We start from the raw sequence: 21646 nt of genomic DNA, 5'->3' as shown, positions 1-21646 counted from the left end.
GGCAGCGTCGGGGCGGGCGCGCGGCGGTGTTGGGGCGCGGGGAGGAAGGGGGAGAGGAGGGGGAACGGCGCGGAGGCTCACACTGCAGGCGAGCGGTGGCGAGGTCGGGGCAGGGGCGACGGCGTCGAGGTCGGGGCAGGGGCGACGGCGATGAGGTCGAGGCAGGGTGCGGCGAGGCCGGGGCAGGGGCGACGGAGACGGCGGCGAGGTCGGGGCAGGGGCGGGAGCCTGGCGGCGTCGATGTCGTCGGCGTCGTCGGGGCAGCACTGCGAGATGAGAAGTGAAATTTTCACAAGTCTTGCTTATATACCAAGAGCATTGGTACCGGTTCGTGGCAGCAACCGGGACGAATGCACCCCTTTAGTCCCGGTTGGTGCCACCAACCATGACCAAAGGTCAGTTTTCAGCAGCCCAAAGGGCGGGAAGCGACGGCCTTTGGTCCCGGTTGGTGGCACCAACCGGGACCAAAGGCCCGGTGCTGCTGCGCCCGCGTCGAAAGTTTAGTCCCACCTTGCTAGTTGAGATGGGCGCACAGTGGTTTATAAGCCCCACTGCCGCACCCCTCTCGAGCTCCTCTCCATATGTAGGCTTACGGGCCTAAATGTCACTGCTATGCTGATGGGTCACTCGGCCTTCTGCGGGCCTGAATCCTAGCCCATCGATGGGTTTCTAGTCGTATTCAGGCTGTGGCGGCCGAGTAGGTGGCATATTTTTTATTTTTTGACTATTTTTTTGTTTTCTTTTTTGCTTTATTTATTTTGTTTTGTTTCTACTTATAACAAAAAACTTATTTAATTTAATTTATTTTATTTTGTTTCTAATTACTTATTTATTTTATTTTATGATAATTCTTTTTTCTATTAAAGTTTCTAACAAAAAAGTTCTTTATGAAAATTCTTTTTGCTTTTCATGATTTTGAACAGAAAATACTTCGATAATTTTAGTTGAATCAATTTTATATAATTTTAGTTTCACTAATACTAGAGGTTGCTTATAATGTTTTGAACAGAAAATACTTTGTTAATTTTAGTTTCATAAATGTTATTAAAGTTTATTTTATTTTGTTTCTACTTATATATTTTATTAAAGTTTATATTAATTTGTTTCTAATTACTTATTTATTTTATTTATTATTTTTCATGCATCATTTTTCATGCATTTACTAATTATTTTGAGCTATAAGACCCTCAAATTGAAAAGCACTACAAATGAACTCTGAAAAGGTTGAAAGTTGACATGGTATCATCATTTCATCCACATAGCACGTGCAAGAAAGTAGAGAGGCTTAAGACAAAAACTGGATGTACTTCGTGTATAAAACGGACAATCTCTTTTGAAGTATAAGGGTTTCATACAGAAACTCGTCTGTTACAAAGGGATTTCATTTTTTTGAACTTATTTGAACTCCATAGTTTTTCTCTGTTCAAAATGCATCATTCCAAGTCACATCATCAATTTTTAACCCTTTCTGACTTAATTTGTTATTTTTAATGCATTTACTGATTTTTTTTCAGCTATAAGACCCTCAAATTGAAAAGCAATACAAATGAACTTTGAAAACGTTAAAAGTTGGCATGGTATCATCATTTTCACCCACATAGCATGTGCAAGAAAGTAGAGAGCCTTACGGCAAAAACTAGATGCACTTCGTGTAGAAAACGGACAATCTCTTTCGAAGTATCAAGGTTTTCATACGGAAACTCGTCTGTTACAAAGGGATTTCATTTTTTTGAACTTATTTGAACTCCATAGTTTTTCTGTCTTCAAAATGCACGATTCAAAGCTACATCATCAATTTTCAACCCTTTCTGACTTAATTTGTTATTTTTCATGCATTTACTGATTTATTTCAGCTATAAGACCCTCAAATTGAAAAGCACTACAAATGAACTCTGAAAAGGTTGAAAGTTGGCATGGTATAATTATTTCACCCACATAGCATGTGCAAGAAAGTAGAGAGGCTTACGGCAAAGACTGGATGCACTTCATGTACAAAACGGACAATCTCTTTCGAAGTATCAGGGTTTCATACAGAAACTCGTCTGTTACAAAGGGATTTCATTTTTTGAACTTATACGGACTCCATAGTTTTTATGTGTTCAAAATGCACCATTCAAAGCCACATCATCAATTTTCAACCATTTCTGACTTAATTTGTTATTTTTCATGCATTTACTGATTTTTTTTCAGCTGTAAGACCCTCAAATTGAAAAGCACTACAAATGAACTCTGAAAAGGTTGAAATTGGCATGGTATCATCATTTCACCCACATAGCATGTGCAAGAAAGTAGAGAGGCTTACGGCAAAAACTGGATGTACTTCGTGTACAAAACGGACAATCTCTTTCGAAGTATTAGGGTTTCATACGGAAACTCGTTTGTTACAAAGGGATTTCATTTTCTGGAACTTATTTGAACTCCATAGTTTTTCTGTGTTCAAAGTGCACCATTGAAAGCCACATCATCAATTTTCAACCCTTTCTGACTTCATTTTTTATTTTTCATGCATTTACTGATTTTTTCAGCTATAAGACCCTCAAATTGAAAAGCACTACAAATGAACTCTGCAAAGGTTGAAAGTTGGCATGGTATCATCATTTCACCCACATAGCATGTGCAAGAAAGTAGAGAGGCTTACGGCAAAAACTGGATGCACTTCGTGTACAAAACGGACAATCTCTTTCGAAGTATCAGGGTTTCATACGGAAACTCGTCTGTTACAAAGGGATTTCATTTTTGAATTTATTTGAACTCCATAGTTTTTCTGTGTTCAAAATGCACCATTCAAAGCCAAAATCATCAATTTTCAACCCTTTCTGACTTCATTTGTTATTTTTCATGCATTTACTAATTATTTTCAGCTGGATAGAGATAAGTGACCAAATTAATAGTAGTTCATCATCACATTAAAACCAAAGTACATACATAGTTCAAATTGAACAACTTATAACTCTCCAGAGGATCTAGTTAAACCATAAATTGAAACTATGTAAAACCTTTCAATGCAACAACAAATGCGATCATAATCACAAATAAGGTAACAATTGATCCAATGACATAATGATACCAAGTCTCGGTATGAATGGCATATTTTCTAATCTTTCTAATCTTCAACCTCATTGCATCCATCTTCATCTTGTGATCATCGACGGCATCCACAACATGCAACTCCAATATCATCTTCTCCTCCTCAATTTTTTAATTTTTTCCTTCAAGTAATTGTTTTGTTCTTCGACTAAATTTAACCTCTCGACAATAGGGTCGGTTGGAATTTCCGGTTCAACCACCTCCTACATGAAAAAATCTATGTCACGTTGGTAGGCATAATTGTCATAAACAATAAATGAACCAAATAGTTATAAAAAGAGAATATATACCACATCCGAATCATAGACAGGACCAGGGCCGACGGGGGCGGATACCAGAACCATCGCACTATATAATAACAAGGAATAATAAAAGTAAGAAAATTAGACAAGTATCCATCTCAAGTAAGAATTTTTTTTCTTTCAGAAAGAAGATAAGAACAAGAGGCTCACCACGGTGGTGCCGGCGACGAGATCGGCACGGGCGATCGACGGCGGTGAAGACGGGGACGGGACGTGACGGACCGCTAAACCTAGAAATATCTCGGGGAAAATGGAGCTCTAAGGTCGAGTTTCGAGAAAAGAAATATTAACTAGTGTGGCTCGGGCATTTCATCGAACACCTCATGTGCATAGGAGGTGAGCTAGAGCACCAAATGCCCTCCCCTCGCCGGTCAGCAAAAAACAGAGCACAGTGGAGTGCTCTGCTTGATGGCGATGGGCTATATATAGGCAAATCATTTGTCCCGGTTTGTGGCTGGAACCGGGACCAATGGTTATGGGCCAGGAGCGAGGCCCATTGGTCCCAGTTCGTTCCTAGAACCGGGACAAATGGGTCCAGACGAACCGGAACCAAAGCCCGCGAGGCCCCGGGCGGCCTCCTGGGCTCACGAACCGGGACGAATGCGCCCATTGGTCCCGGTTCCTTTAAGAACCGGGACTAATGGGCTGGCCAGGCCCGAACGAAAGCTCCTTTTTCTACTAGTGTTTTGTTGTCAGCATGGCAATCATTGCAACCATTGCGCATAACTTTGACCTTTTCTGTTCATGACAACATACGAGCTCTCAAAGCGACGCTAGGAGTGCCTCTCTCTTATGGATATCACAACATTTGTATGAATGACATGCCGGAACGATTCTATTTTTCAATGGAGTGTTGCCTAGCTTACACAAGTGCAATATTTTCAAATAAGTAACGCTCTTGTATCCATAGAGCTAGGACAAATGAATGCAGATAATTTGAGGCATGGATCTCCAACATTAGATAGACTCGGTTAATTGCATACATGTAATGTAATCCTTGCAAATAATTTGCTTCTAATAAATTTGTAGTAGGCTTTTAACCTGCTGTTTTCTCTAAACTAGCTAGTTATGTGAATAAAGCACTGATGGAGCTAGCATTGTGAGTTGGTTTGGGCAAAGATCATGCCAGCTTTCACAAGGATATCAACAACGGCCACTACAGCTAGGAGATTCTCTAAGGAGAAAATCCTATTCTATAGTATAAATTAAGCTAATTTTTAAATAATAATTTTTTAAATTAAATTTCAAAAATATTATGCTAGAATTATATATTTTTAAATAATAGCCAGTCGGCCTACTGTTGGCCGATTGGATCCAGTCATCCTACTGGTAGCCGATTGGCCGAGCATGGGACGAGCTCGATCCTGCGGCCGAGTGCGAGACGAGTGATGAACCGCAACTGGGGAAAGGGCCCACCCTTCGACGAAAGTAGCTCTCGGACACCGAGGAGAGGGATCGAAGGCCGAAACAGTCCACCTGCAAACGAGCCGACGCCAGCGAACCGTCACTGCATCCGGAACTGCCAAGCTACCGTGTATACACCAAGTTGCAGGGAGGCCACCATACCTCCCCGCACCGCCGTAGCCCACGACCAGAGCAGCCACCACCCCGAGCTACTACCCAAACCCGCGCCGCTCGCTGGGACCAAGCCGTAGGTCCGATGGAGCACGAAACCACCGGCCACACCTCCGCCTGCCAACCCCGTCGCCAAATGGATCGACGCCACCGCCGAAAGACCGCCGGGAGCCCCATCTACCACCACCACACCCGCCACGAGCAACGGGTGCTGAACCACCCGCGGCGAGGACGACCACGACGGCAGCCCACAGGCTCACGGCGCCCTGAACTGGGGCGCCAGCCTGGCCGACTGTTGGGGAACGCAGTAATTTCAAAAAAAAAAATCCTACGCACACGCAAGATTCATCTAGGTGATGCATAGCAACGAGAGGGGAGAGTGTAGTCCATGTACCCTCGTAGACCAAAAACGGAAGCATTATGACAACGCGGTTGATGTAGTCGTACGTCTTCACAATCCGACCTATCCTAGTACCGAAAGTATGGCACCTCCGCGATCTGCACACGTTTAGCTCGGTGACGTCCTACGAACTCTAGATCCAGCTGAGTGTCAAGGGAGAGTTTCGTCAGCATGATGGCATGATGACGACGATGATGAAGTTAGTGACGCAGGGCTTCGCCTAAGCACTACAACGATATGACCGAGGTGGAAATCTGTGGAGGGGGCACCGCACACGGCTAAACAATCAACTTATGTGTCTATGGGGTGCCCCCTCCCCCGTATATAAAGGAGTGGAGGAGGGGAGGGTCGGCCCTCTCTATGGCGCACCCTAGGGGGAGTCCTACTCCCACCGGGAGTAGGATTCCCCCCTTCCCTAGTTGGAGTAGGAGAGGAAGGAAGGAGGAGAGAGGGAGAAGGAAAGGGGGGTCGGGCCCCCTCCCAATTCGGATTGGGCTTGGGGGGGGGGCGCCCCCACCTTGGCCGCCTCCTCCTCTCTCCCACTAAGGCCCATTAAGGCCCATGTACTCCCCGGGGGGTTCCGGTAACCTCCCGGTACTCCAGTAAATGCCCGAACTCATCCGGAACCATTCCGATGTCCAAACATAGCCATTGGTCGAACCATCACCTTGCCCGAGGATGGGTGATCCGATGCCACCGGGTGAGGATGAGAATGCTCATTTAAAGAAAGGGACCAAGTTTGGTTGTTTGCAAGAGTTCAAGATATGGTTGAATGACTACGCCATTCGGAACCATAGGCTGTTCGTTGTTGGTCATTCCAACCAAAAATTGCGCTACGCCATCAAATGTGACAAAGAAGTTTGCCCATGGAAGGTCCATGGAAGAAAGATCAAGGAAACCGGGCAATGGGAGTTGAAGATTTGTGTGGCCACCCACAAGTGCATACCACCGGAGAAAGTGGACCAAAGTAAGGGACACCGCCAACTCACGTCCGAGTATCTAGGCTGCAAATTGTTGAATGAGATATCCCATGATCCAACAGTGAAGGTGAAGTTTCTCATGAGTTCAGTCTTCGAACGATTCGGGTACCCGGTCAAGTATGTAAAGGTGTGGATGGCCAAGGCAAACGCTATAAGGATGTTGCATGGTGATTATGTCGCCGCATACAATATTCTTCCGAGAATGTTGGGAGCCATTACTCAGCGGAACCCGGGCATGCGCCATAGGGTCGAGTCAATCGAGGGAGTGTTTCATCGAGCTTTTTGGAGCTTTGGGAAATGCACCGATGCATTTAGGCATTGCCGCCCCGTCTTGTCAATTGATGGAACGTTCTTGACCGGAAAGTACAAGGGCACGTTTATGGTAGCAATGGCCCACTCGTCCAATGACAATGTGTTGTCGGTGGCATTTGCGTTGGTGCCTTCCGAGCACGATGATAATTGGGAGTGGTTTATGGATCATGTGAGGACGAAGGTGATTGGCCCCAAAAGAGAGGTGTGCATCATATCGGATCGCCATCATGGGATTATCAAAGCAATAGAAGTTGACATTCAAGGCTATCCAAAGCTCCAACACCATTGGTGCATGAGGCATTTCATGGCAAACTTTTATCATGCATGCAAGAGTAAGGATTTTTGCAAAGATCTTACCCATGTTTGTGTGGCATTCAACACCGACACATTCCAAAGCTGCTATGATAAACTATTCAAGGCGTTGGAGAAGAACAAAGGAGGGAGAAAATTCTTGACAAGGCATCTTCCGGAGAAGCATAAGTGGTCATGTGTTTACGATGAAGGAGGTTTCCGATACGGAGACATGACAAGTAACATGGTGGAATGCTTCAACAATGTGCTCAAGGGTGGTCGTTCCTTGCCGGTCACTGCAATAGTGAAATATACCTTCTTCAAGCTCAACGAGTATTTTCTGAGGCATTCTGAAGTGACGGCCAAATGGATAGGTGAGAAAATGGAATTTCCCTTCAAAGTTGAGGATTGGTTGAAGCATCAAGCGTGCAAGTCTCGGCGTCAACAAATCATTATTTTCAATGAAAAAGAACAAATCTACCAAGTCGATGAGCCGGGTGGCACAAGGGACGGCATGACGTACGGTGGAGTAGCGTATGAGGTGCGCCTCAAGACCCGGTGGTGTTAGTGCGAGAGACCTCAAAGGTATCATTGGCCTTGCTCGCATGCATGTGATGATCGCCGCAAGGTTCGGAAACTTGAACGTATCTGATGGTACCACCGTGCGGTTGCATGAGTTCACATTGGAACGAACGAGGTTGACATGGGCTCCTAGGTTTCATCCCTTCCTCAATCAGTCACAGTGGCCTGAGTATGACGGGCCACACATCGTCCCCGACCACGAACTCATGGTGCCTACAAAGGGAAGAAGAAGAAAGAAGAGGTTTAGGGGTGACATGGATGATCTAGCTGGATACACCGAATGAAACAATTTGGTAGCGGCCATTTCATGGAGGCACCGGACATCAATAGTTGTGGTCAATGTGACGAGCCGGAACACAATGTTAGGAATTGCACGAAAAAGACTCGGACCGATGCCAACACTCCGGATCCCACTAGTCAAACTGGTGCCTGAAGAGGAGGTACCGGTGGCACACGAGGAGGTAGGAGTGGTAGTGGACGAGGAGGTAGGAGTGGTGTGCGTGGAGGACGGACGAATCTTGGCGGTAGTGGACGAGGAGACACTATTAGAGGGCGTGGGGGACGGTCGGGTACCGGTGGCCGTGGTCGTAGGATGAGAAGGGTTGATAGAGGAAGGCATATTGACATCTTGCTTAACTCGGTTGGCTGAAATAATGTGAACGGTACTTACATTTATTGGCTTAATTCGGCCTTGTTATTTTTTTCTTCCATATATAAATTTTATTTTATTTTACTATCTACCAAAATTTTCTTTATAGGCATGGCTTCTTCCGGTTCCATGACGAGGCCCCCATGTGCTAACCGTGAGGACATGCCGGACAAGTGGACAGACGGCAAGTTGGATAAGGTGAAGGACAAAGATATGAGAACTCCATCATGTTGGTGTGGAGATGTTTGCAAAGTTAAGGTATCCACCGACCGCAACAAATCATGGACGAAAGGAAGAAGATATTTTGTTTGTCCCAATTATGCCTATGACCGTGCTCGTCCAGCTCACTCCTATGATGTACCGCCGGTAAGTTGTTCAAGTTCAAAGAGTATTCAACCCTACAACTTGAACCTATCTTACTAATGACCACATTTGTTCTTTATACGTACGTAGTCGCCGCCTCCACTTTGTAAGTACTTCACATGGATAGATTAAGATGTGCCAGAAGATGTTAAGAAAGATCAACATCGAGATTGTCTACGGAGGCAGCGGTTGTTTGAAGAAGCATTTTAGAGAGGCTTCGATGAAGAGCGTCGTGAAGAGGAGAGGATGGAGTGAAAGAAGCGTGAGGAGGAGAGGGCACGCAAGGATAAGATTGCTCATCAAGAGGAGAGAGCAAGAAAGCTGGCAAGGGCTTGTTAAGCCCAAGAGGAGGATGAGGCACGCGACAAGAAAGGAAAATGGCCTCGTGTGACCCAATAAGGCCTTCATTTCGAAAAACTAGTCATGAACTATGCCTTCGATTCGAGAAACGTCTGATGAACTATGTCTTTGATTTGTGAAACTTGTTTTGAACTATGTACTTTATTTGCGAAACATGTCGTGAACTATGTCTTTGATTTCCGAAACTTGTGATGAAACTATGTCATGAACTACATTTGTTATGTTTCTGTTGCTGTCAATTGAAATGATGAACACGATGAAAAATAGAGCAAACTCTTGCTCTGCTTCGCACCCTACCGCCAGAAGCCTTGGCGGTAGGCAATGAAACCCTACCGCCATAGGGCGTGGCGGTAGGTTGTCGATATGTCCTGGAACACAAATGCTTCCCTGTTCTGCAGTAGGGTGGCCACCCAACTGCCTGCTCTGCTGAGTGTCCTGTGACCAAATCGGCCACATTTTTGGCGGTAGGGTTGGTCACCCTACCGCCAGCCTTCTTGGCAGTAGGGTTGGTCACCCTACAGCCTGATCTGCTGCCTCCTGTCACCAAATCGGCCACATTTCCGATGGTAGGGTTGGCCACCCTACCGCCAACCATCATGTTGGTAGGCCCCTACCGTCAGGGTTCATGGCGGTTGGGTTGGCCACTCTACAGTAATTTTTACTGTGAACAAATCGGCCAAATTTTTTACGGTAGGGTTGGCCAGCCTATTGCCGGAGCCCATGGCGGTAGGGTGCCGATCCATGTCCCTTTCCCTTTCTTTTTTAGCCCTTTGCCTTTCCATTTCTTACAAACTTCTATGAACTAAGCATCCACAAATGACATCTAGTCATGATGGAGTAGCAAAGACATAAATAAATGAGCATAGTTCATTACATCCACAAAAGACACTTTTTCAAATGACTTAAAACATCTAGCGATACGAATGACATGAGTTCAAACTAGAAGCTCAAGCTCGAGCATACATTTTCTACAACGGAAAAAGATCTAAAACATACAAGACGTTCAGTTTGTGAGTCATGATGAGGATTAGGCTTCAGTTGAAAATCCGACGATCCCGCCCAATTCTCCAACACACTTTTCGTTTCACCGAACCAGGCCCATCGAGCATGGTGTTCCGGAATCTCTAACATGCCTTTTGTGATTGCCCATCCAATGACCTAACCGGGTTTTCTCAAGTCCATCTCAGGGAATTCTTCTATGGTCATAGAGAAAAAGATCTCCGTTGCCAAAGAATGTCTGCAAGCATATTCCATCTCATGCATCTCATTAAGTATCTTCTTTTTTTCTTTCACAAGCCTCCAGAAAACTTTTTTCTTCTTAAGATCAGAAGGTTCCTCCATAAAAGGATACTTGTTGTCGTGGTTTTGTCATGGCAGATGTCTTCATGAAAGGACTTAGTCGTGGAGCCATCGCTACGGGTTAGCTTAAAGGGGTTAAAGCAGACAAGGGACGCAAGAGAGTTTTGTACTAGTTCGGCCCCTTACGATGAAGGTAAAAGCCTACATCTAATTGTGATGGAATTGATGGGGTTTCGATGACCAGGGAGCTAATACGCTTTGCCTGAGTCTCGAGTTGTTGTCTCTTATCCTGAACCGCCGCCGGGTCATCCCCTTATATACATGGGTTGACGCCTGTCGGTTTACAGAATCCCGAGGCCGGCTCATAAACGTGTCCGGCTCGGTCTCCGTTCTTTCTATCTTACAACACAAGTTACATATCAACGCTGGTTTATATCTATAGGCCTTAAACCGGTTCTGGGCCTTGGGCCTTCATAAAGCGTCACCGTCTGTCTTCACGGGCTTCAGATATGATGAACCACTGATGGGGTTAACCCGGCATCTCCTGGCCGGTTTACGCCCAGCGGTAATATCCCCAACATTAGGCCCAGACTGATTTTAACTGGTTCATGTCAGTCCTAAGCACTTCATAAAATTTCTTCTTCCATATCTTCACACAATCTGTAAACCGCCATGATGTCATCTTCCAAGACCATGGTAAACCGCCATGACATCATATGTCATTTTAAACTATATATACTCATCTTCGTTAATGGCCCTCCGACAATCGAGGAAATAAAGCTGTCACACACCCCATTTTTTGGGCTCCTCGATTCTCGTGCCTGCCTTTTGTCCACTCCTCTTATAAATAGGGCCGAGGGGTCATTTTCACTTTCCCCCCTCGTGCCTCTTCACGTCGTCGTCTTCCTCGCGCTGCTCAACCTCTGGAGCTCCGCCACCACCGTCGACCATCGCTTCTGCCTCAACTCCGGCCTCTGCATCACCCTGAGCGTACCAGAGAACCATGGCGCTTCTCCGCTCTTCCATCAGCATCGGTAAGCTTTCTGTTTTTCCACCATAGATCTGTTTCTAGGGTTTCAGTGTTCGTCGGTGTTCGTCGGTGTTCCTTGTTTATGTAACGACTCTTTGATTCAAACCTGGATATTACTCTGTATAGTGACAGCCATAGCCTTTCTTTCCATCCATTCACCCCGTTTAAATAGAAGATCCCATCTGAACCTTCATCAATTGTTTCGATACTAACTCTTAGGTCTGAATATGTTTTCCTTTTCTGACATGCGGCATATCCAAAATTATAATGCCAACTTGTGAAATCTGTTTTTCCTTCACTTATACATCTGTAGACTTGTACCTTCAATGCCAGATTAGGCGGTTTAACTTGATAGAAAAAATGACGACCCGGTAGATATCATTAGTCCCCTTATTGAACCGCCAATATACTTCACCATTATACTGTCTTCATTAGTAAACTCCGGTTTATGATCAGCCAACTCCGGTTTGATAACATGCTTACACCATTATATCGTTGTATAGTTGTCCACTGTAAATATTTAAACTGGCAAACATAATGTTTCAGATTTTTCGTTGCCATGGCCAAGCAAGTCTATGAATGCAACTGGGCTCCTTCTCGAGTGACTGAAGAACAGCTAAACAACCTTGTTAAAACCGGTGCTTTAGCGAAGAAAGATGTTATCCACTGGAGGGTCCCTGGCCCGGAAAATCCTCCTACCCCCAAGGACGGAGAGGTAGTTGTATTTGCTGATCATTTAGGCTGGGGTTTCAGCCCTCCTGGTTCAAAAAAATTCCGGGATGTACTAGCCAGCTTTCAACTGCGCCCTTAAGACATCGACCCTAATTCTGTGACCAACATCTGCCACTTCCAAGTTTTTTGTGAGGTCTACCTTCAAGAGGAACCTACAGTAGAATTGTTCAGGGATTTCTTTCACTTAAACCATCGCACAGAATTCACAGACGGGCCCAACACTGAATTGGGTGGAATGGCGGTTCAGAAAAGGAAGGAAGTTACTTTTCCTCATCCCAAATTTCACAGTCACCCCAAGGAATGGAACGCCACTTGGTTTTATTGCAAAGACACATCTCCACCTAATGAGAACCCCCTGCCGGGTTATTGCCCTGAACGCCTGAGCAACACACATCCTTTCCCTCAGAGGTTGACTGTAAAAGAGAGGGCCAACTATGCTCCTCAATTATCAAAGCTTAGAGCCTTCCTGGCGAACGGTTTGATAGGAGTTGACCTGGCTCGCTGTTGGATAGGCTGGAGTATTCTGCCCTTAAGCCGGCGCTCCATTTTGATGTGTGAATATACGGGGAGTTTGAAGGATGCTCAGCGGCACATTGACATTCAGCTTACATATGAAGAAATCACTGAGGCAGTAAAATAGATGTTGAATGAACCGGAGGCTGTCTGTGCCCAAACTGGACTACTCCCTTTCTGCACCTTCAACAAACCGCCAGCTGTAAGAATCATATAACCTTTTTATCTGAAATTGCTTCTGTCCAAATATTCTTAGTATTAGCCACGAAGTCTAAGCTATGGTCCGCTTTACGCTTGCTGGCGTTTCCATGACCCGCCGGGTTGTGGTGCTACCCCTTGGCGTTGCCTCTCCTTTTTCCCTTCCCGGTCTTATCATCGCCAGACTCCGGATCCTTGGTACTATCACAATCGGCATACTTCACCAGAGCAGCCATGAGGGTTCCCATGTCATTACAATGACGTTTGAGCCGTCCCAACTTCAACTTCAGGGGTTCAAACCGGCAATTGCCTTCCAATGTTAAAACTGTTGTATCAGCGTTGATGCAGTCCGATGAATGCAAAATTTCTGAGACCCGGCGCACCCAGTGGGTTGTTGACTCCCCTTCCTCCTGGACACAGGCAGGTAAGTCCACAATCGACATAGGCTGCTTGTATGTATCCTTGAAATTCTGGATAAACCGGGCTCTCAACTCGGCCCATGACCTGATAGTATTAGCCGGTAAGCTCTTTAGCCAAGTGCGGGCCGTCCCTTCAAGCATCATGGTGAATTACTTCGCACACGCCACCTCATCGACGTCTAGCATCTCCATGGCCATCTCATAGATTTCGATCCATGTCTCAGGGGATAAATCGGTGGTGTAATTTGGCACCTTATGCGGGCCTTTTGTAGGACCTTGAAGTAGATGTGTCTAGAGGGGGGTGATTAGACACATAATGCTAAAGTTGCAATTTTTTAAGCTTTTTCAGTTTGAGTGGAATTTATGCATAATTTCAGCATTCAAAATACATATCAAGCAAGCATGCAAAGAGTATATGAGCAACGAAAAAGTAAAGCATGCAACTTGCAAGAATGTAAAGGGAAGGGTTTGGAGAATTCAAACGCAATTGGAGACACAGATGTTTTTCCGTGGTTCGGATAGGTGATGCTATCCTACATTCACGTTGATGGAGACTTCAACCCACGAAGGGTAACGGTTGCGCGAGTCCATGGAGGGCTCCACCCACGAAGGGTCCACAAAGAAGCAACCTTGTCTATCCCACCATGGCCATCGCCCACGAAGGACTTGCCTCACTAGCGGTAGATCTTCACGAAGTAGGCGATCTCCTTGCCCTTACAAACTCCTTGGTTCAACTCCACAATCTTGTCGGAGGCTCCCAAGTGACACCTAGCCAATCTAGGAGACACCACTCTCCAAGAAGTAACAAATGGTGTGTTGATGATGAATTCCTTGCTCTTGTGCTTCAAATGATAGTCTCCCCAACACTCAACTCTCTCTCATAGGATTTGGATTTGGTGGAAAGAAGATTTGAGTGGAAAGCAACTTGGGAAGGCTAGAGATCAAGATTCATATGGTAGGAATGGAATATCTTGGCCTCAACACATGAGTAGGTGGTTCTCTCTTAGAAAAAGGATGCTGGAACTATAGGCTTAGTCTGATGGCTCTCTCTCGAATGAAGAGGAGGTGGAGGGGTATATATAGCCTCCACACAAAATCCAACCGTTACACACAGTTTTCCAATCTCGGTGGGACCGAATCAACAAACTCGGTCGGACCGAAAAGGTAAACCTAGTAACCATTAGAGATTTCGGTGGGACCGACTGAATCAACTCGGTGGGACCAATGTGCTAGGGTTAGGGTAAATCCAAAACTCGGTTTGACCGATTACTCAAACTCGGTGGGTCCGATTTGGGTAATAAGTGAAACAGAGAGTTGGCCAAGCAAACTCGGTGGGACCGATTGCATATCTCGGTGGGACCGAGAATAATGCAATAGGTAACAGAGATTTTGCAAGCCCATCTCGGTGAGACCGAGATCCCATCAGTGAGACCAAACTGATTAGGGTTTGGCAGTGGCTTATGACATGTGAAACTCGGTGGCGCCGGATAGAAATAATCGGTATGACCGAGTTTGGCTTAGGGTTTAGGTCATTTGTGGATATGGGTAAGTGGTTGAGGATTTTGGAGCATATCACTAAGCACATGAAGCAAGAGGCTCATTAAGCAACACCTCATTCCTCCTTGATAGTATTGGCTTTTCCTATGGACTCAATGTGATCTTGGATCACTAAAAATGTAAAATGAAGAGTCTTGAGCTTTAAGCTTTAGCCAATACTTTGTCCTTAGCATCTTGGAGAACTTCCCACAACCTTTAGTCCATGCCACTCCATTGTTGAACTTTTCTGAAACATACTAGATAGAAAAGTTAGTCCAACAAGAGATATGTTGTCATCAATTATCAAAACCACCTAGGGAGCACTTGTGCTTTCAATCTCCCCCTTTTTAGTAATTGATGGCAACATACATCAAAGCTTTAGATAAAGATATAAGGAACAGCAAGTAAAGCTTTGGAAGGACATGTAACACACATAGGCTCCCCCTACATGTATGCACTCGTATGAATATAAAATATAGAAGCATGTGAGAGCATAATCATGACAGAGTAGGCAAAGTGTTACTGTAGGATCGAAAGTATGTCTAGAGGGGGGTGATTAGACTACTTGACCAAATAAAAACTTAACCTTTTCCCAATTTTAGTTCTTGGCAGATTTTAGCTATTTTAGGACAAGTCAAGCAATCATCACACAATTCAAGCAAGCATGCAAAGAGTATATTGGCAGCGGAAAGTAAAGCATGCAACTTGCAAGAATGTAAAGGGAAGGGTTTGGAGAATTCAAACGCTATTGGAGACACAGATGTTTTTCCCGTGGTTCGGATAGGTGGTGCTATCCTACATCCACGTTGATGGAGACTTCAACCCACGAAGGGTAACGGTTGCGCGAGTCCACATAGGGCTCCACCCTAGGGCAACGGTTGCGCGAGTCCACACAGGGCTCCACCCACGAAGGGTCCACGAAGAAGCAACCACCCACAAAGGGTCCACGAAGAAGCAAACTTGTCGATCCCACCATGGTCATCGCCCACGAAGGACTTGCCTCACTAGCGGTAGATCTTCACGAAGTAGGCGATCTCCTTGCCCTTACAAACTCCTTGGTTCAACTCCACAATCTTGTCGGAGGCTCCCAAGTGACACCTAGCCAATCTAGGAGACACCACTCTCCAAGAAGTAACAAATGGTGTGTAGGTAATGAACTCTTTGCTCTTGTGCTTCAAATGATAGTCTCCCCAACACTCAACTCTCTCTCATAGGATTTGGATTTGGTGGAAAGAAGATTTGAGTGGAAAGCAACTTGGGAAGGCTAGAGATCAAGATTCATATGGTAGGAATGGAATGTCTTGGTCTCAACACATGAGTAGGTGGTTCTCTCTCAGAACATATGAGTTGGAATGGTGTGTGTGTTCTGATGGCTCTCTCACCGAATGAGAAAGAGGTGGAGGGGTATATATAGCCTACACAGAATCCAACCGTTACATACAATTTACTAATCTCAGTGGGACCGAATCAGAAAACTCGGTCTGACCGAAATAGTAAACCTAGTGACCGTTAAGAAATTAGGTGGGACTGACATGCAACTCGGTAGGACCGATTCGGTTAGGGTTTGGGCATAACGTAATCTCGGTGAGACCGATTACACAAACTCGGTGAGACCGAATTTGGTAATTAGCTAACCAGAGAGTTGGTCAGGCAAACTCGGTGGGACCGATTTGCTCTTTCGGTGAGACCGAGTGGAACTCGGTGAGACCGAAAAGTTACAAAGGGGAAACACTGAGTTTACATTGCAATCTCGGTGGGACCGATTCGCTCTTTCGGTAAGACCGAAAAGTTACGAAAGGGAAACAGAGAGTTTGCAACCCCATCTCGGTGAGACCGAGATCCTTATCGATAGAACCGAATTGCTAGGGTTTGGCAGTGGCTAATGACAAGTGAAACTCGGTGGCGCCGGATAGGAAGAATCGGTAGGACCGAGTTTGGCTTAGGGTTTAGGTCATATGTGGATATGGGAAAGTAGTTGAGGGTTTTGGAGCATATCACTAAGCACATGAAGCAAGAGGCTCATTAAGCAACACCTCATCCCTCCTTAATAGTATTGGCTTTTCATAAAGACTCAATGTGATCTTGGATCACTAAAATATAAAATGAAGAGTCTTGAGCTTTTGAGCTTGAGCCAATCCTTTGTCCTTAGCATTTTGAGGGTTCCACTTTCACATCCATGCCATGCCAATCATTGAGCTTTCCTGAAATAATCATCTTGGAATAGCATTAGCTCAATGAGCTATATGTTGTTATGAATTACCAAAACCACCTAGGGATAGTTGCACTTTTAGTTACATGTATCTTGGCCATATGCATCAGAGTAAAAGATTATCAAAGAGAATACCTTAATGCTCATGAGTCCTTCTTGCAAACAGTATGTACATAAGCAAGAATTCCTCATACTCATGATTTTGATGCATACACTTACCTTGTAGTCTTTGGTTGGCTTAGGATGGAATCAGCCTGCACAAACAAAGTTAGATAACACAGGTACATCCACTAGCCAGAGCAAACAACAGAAACCACAAGAATACCAAGACTAGGATGACATGTAGAGAGTAAGTACTCGGTACTATATTGAATTCAACATGTCCCCAAGAGTAAAGATATGCAATGAATTTGACTGATTTCTTTCCCTTAGGTGTCTTGCTCCCCCTGAATCTTACATGAGATACTAGGAGAAGATAGGAAATAGAAAATCAGAGCTGAAAGATACAACTAGATAGAACTTAATGCAAATAAGCATATATGAACATGTCTTTCCCCCAAAAAGACATGTGACATCTCTCCTCTTGAACATCAAGCATCTGGGATCCTTGAGTATTTTCTCTCCCTAGAAATTTCTCTCTCCCCCTTAATAGCATCTGGGAAATCTCTCTCTCCCCCTTAATAGTATCTGGGATCCTTGAGACTTTCTCTCCCCCTTTAGCTTTGATGTGATCTCTCTCTCCCCCTTTGACATCAATTTCCAAGAAGGGTTTTCTGGAATCCGTCGTATAGGTTTGGTCCTTGAGACTCAGCACAAAGCAATGGACAAAATTGTGATGCTTGTAGAGGACAAGATTCATTGAGTGGAGCTGGATCAGAAGAAATGTAGAACAGGTGGCAAACTGTTTTTCTGATTGCAAAGTTGGTGGCACCGAGTGGCATATTTTGGTGGTACCGAAAAGATTCGGTTGGACCGAAAATTGCAAGTCGGTGAAACCGAGTTTACACAGAGAAAAACACTTGTCACCTTAGCTCACTAGACGTGTAGGATCTCACAAAGATTTGCAATGAATTACCTGAAGGAAAATGCAGAGCAAAAAGAAAAGAGACTGAAAGATCTAGATGAAGTTTTTTTTTTGAAAAAGAGAAAGAAAATAAACATGCATGAGACAAATGCAATAGCACAAAGAAAGAACACAAGAGAACTTCATCTAGAGTTGGGCGGTGACATAGTCACCTATGTTAGAGTATATTGACTTAGGAGTCAAGTGAGAACACTTGATCATAGGTCATACTCATCGTTTAAGCTCAAAATGGGGTTACCATTTTTCGTTTAAGCATCTTGATGTATTCACATCTTGTTGAGTTTCTTTGACTCATGTCTTGGAGTAAAGCTTCTCTAAGATGGAATAACATACCTTGGTGGTGGTGTGGTTCTTGCTCATGTAGTTGAACTTGTGTGGGTGCTCAAGGTTGATGTACCTCATCAAGAGTTGGGAGCACCACTCGGAGTTTGAGTTCATCTTCCTACATGGGTTAGTTCTTGCAAGGAAGAGCACTTGTGTATCCAAAAACGACAATCATGAAGCTCAACATAGAATTTGTCAAAGGATATGTTTGAATGGTTTTGTGCTTCCTTGTCTTCAACCACCATTGTGTAGAGACTTGGTGATGTAGAGATTGCTCAAGATGTGAGTAAGTCGCAATCTCATGGAATTATATTCAACCAAGCACCTACATGGGTTAGACATCATGCAAGGTACAAATATGTCCAAGACATAAGATAGTCATCATAAGAGATATATCATGGATTAGTCATAAGTTCATGTCTTGCATGTATCCAATGGAGTTCCTACTCCAAGTTTGAAGCATCAATGATGTTCAATTCTCCTCTCAGCCTACAAAACATTTTCTCATCAAGAGGTTTAGTAAATATATCCACTAATTGTTTATCGGTGCGAACATGCTTAAGATTAATGTTTCCCTTAGCAACATGATCTCGAATGAAATGATGACGAACTTCAATATGCTTAGTTCGAGAATGTTGTACGGGATTATGACCAATTTTGATAGCACTTTCATTGTCACAAAGTAGTGGAACATGTTTCACATAGATCCCATAATCTTTAAGAGTTTGGGTCATCTAAAGTAATTGAGCACAACATGAACCAGCGGCAATGTATTCCGCTTCGGCGATGGATAAGGATACGGAGTTTTGTTTCTTGGAAGACCAAGACACAAGAGATCTACCAAGAAATTGACAAGTACCCGAAGTTAACTTTCTATCAACCTTATCTCCGGCATAATCCGAGTCGGAATAGCCAACAGGATCAAAAGAAGATCTCTTAGGATACCAAATGCCAAAATTTGGTGTATGAATTAAGTATCTAACTATCCTTTTCACGGCCTTAAGATGACATTCTTTAGGAGCAGCTTGATATCGTGCGCACATGCACACACTTAGCATAATATCGGGACGTGAAGCACATAGGTATAACAATGAACCAATCATAGAGCGATAAACCTTTTGATCAACCGGTTCACCATCTTTGGTCAAATCATTATGTCCACTAGTAGGCATGGGTGTAGACATACCTTTGCATTCTTGCATATTGAACTTTTTGAATAAGTCCTTGGTGTACTTTGTTTGAGAGACAAATGTACCTTCCTTAGTTTGCTTGATTTGCAAACCGAGAAAGAATTTGAGTTCACTCATCATAGACATCTCAAACTTCTCCGACATTAGCTTTCCAAACTTTTCACTAAAGAGAGGGTTAGTTGAACCAAATATGATATCATCAACATAAATTTGGCATACAAATAGTTCTCCATTAACCCTTTTAGTAAAAAGAGTAGAATCAATTTTACCAATTTCAAAACCACTTGCAATAAGGAACTTGGTCAAGCATTTATACCATGCTCTAGGAGCTTGTTTAAGACCATAAAGAGCTTTGTGAAGTTTGTAAACATGATTAGGTTTCTTAGGATTGACAAAGCCGGGAGGTTGTTTGACATAAACTTCCTCCTCTATTTCACCATTTAGAAAAGGACTTTTAATGTCCATTTGGTACAAGGTGATATTATGGTGATTAGCATAGGCAAGTAAGATGCGAATGGACTCAAGTCTAGCAACGGGAGCATATGTCTCACCATAGTCCATACCTTCGACTTGTGTGTATCCTTGGGTGACGAGACGTGCTTTGTTGCGAACCACTTGTCCATCTTCATCTTGCTTGTTGCGAAACACCCATTTTGTAACAATGATGTTATGGTTGTTGTCGGGCTTCTCAACCAATGTCCAAACTTGGTTTCTCTCAAAGTTGTGTAGCTCTTCATGCATAGCGTTTATCCAATCCGGATCTTCCAATGCTTCTTCAACCTTCATAGGTTCAATGCTAGAGATGAATGAGTAGTTTTCACAAAAGTTAGCTAAACGAGTCTTTGAGCGAGTGATTCTCCCGGTTTGTATATCATTGAGGATTTGCTCGACGGGATGATCTTTGGCAATTCTTGCTCGAACTCGTGAGAGCTTTTTCTTGGGTCTTCATTGAACATCTTCTTCATCTTGTTCTTCTTCTTGGCCTTCTTCATTGTTGATGTTGTCGTTCTCTTGTCATGGTGGAGAAGGAGGTTGTTGATGTTCGTCTTGATGCATTTCCTTGTCTTCTTCATCTTGGTGTGTCCCACTTGTGGATGCTTCCATGTCGATTCTTGGTTCACCTTGTCGTGAAGTAGAGGCTTCCACTTGGACGGATGAAGTACTCTCCTTCACCTCCGTTGGACGAATTTTTCCAATGGACAAGTCTTGGATTTCTTCTGAAGGGTCTTTGTCTCCTACATCAACTGGCAATTGCTCTACTTGCGAGCCATTAGATTCATCAAACTTCACATCTACCGTCTCTTCAACCTTCCGGGTGAAATTGTTGTAGACACGGTAAGTGTGAGAGTTTGATCCATAACCAAGTAGAAAACCTTCATGAGATTTAGGAGCAAACTTTGAACGATGATGCTTATCAAGAATGTAGCACTTTGAGCCGAATACTCGAAAGTATCCAACTTGGGGTTTGTTACCGGTGAGGAGCTCGTATGCCGTATTGCCGAGTAGCTTGTGAAGATACAAGCGATTTGTTGCATGACAAGCTGTCTCAATTGCTTCTGGCCAAAAGTGCTTCGGCGTCTTGTATTCATCAAGCATCGTTCTTGCCATTTCGATGAGCGTCCGGTTCTTCCTCTCAACAACTCCATTTTGTTGAGGTGTGTACGTAGCCGAGAACTCATGTGAAATCCCTTCTTCGTCAAGAAGGGTGTCCACATTTGCGTTCTTGAACTCCGTTCCGTTGTCACCCGAACCTTCTTGATCTTCACGTCAAATTGATTTTGGGCCTTCCTAGCGAAGTTTTTGAAGATCTTCTGGACCTGCGACTTGTCATTAAGAAAGAACACCCACGTAAATCTTGAAAAATCATCAACTATAACTAGACCAAAAGAATTTCCACCGAGACTCTTGTAGGCGTTGGGACCAAAAAGATCCATATGAAGTAGCTCGAGTGGCCTCCTTGTGGTCATGATGTTCTTCACGGGATGCCTTCCTCCAATCTGTTTACCTGCTTGACAAGCACTGCAAAGTCTATCCTTATCAAATATGACATCGTTAACTCCAAGGATATGATTTCCTTTAATAAGCTTGTCAAGGTTTCTCATACCAACGTGGCCTAGTCGTCTATGCCACAACCAACCTTTTGAGGATTTAGCAATAAAGCAAGTTTTAGGTTGAGCCTTTTTAGAGAAATCAACTATGTAAAGATCACCT

Source organism: Triticum dicoccoides, chromosome 5A (assembly GCF_002162155.2).
Source record: "Triticum dicoccoides isolate Atlit2015 ecotype Zavitan chromosome 5A, WEW_v2.0, whole genome shotgun sequence".
In the NCBI taxonomy this organism is placed as follows: domain Eukaryota; kingdom Viridiplantae; phylum Streptophyta; class Magnoliopsida; order Poales; family Poaceae; genus Triticum; species Triticum dicoccoides.
This window is presented reverse-complemented; position numbering follows the sequence as displayed.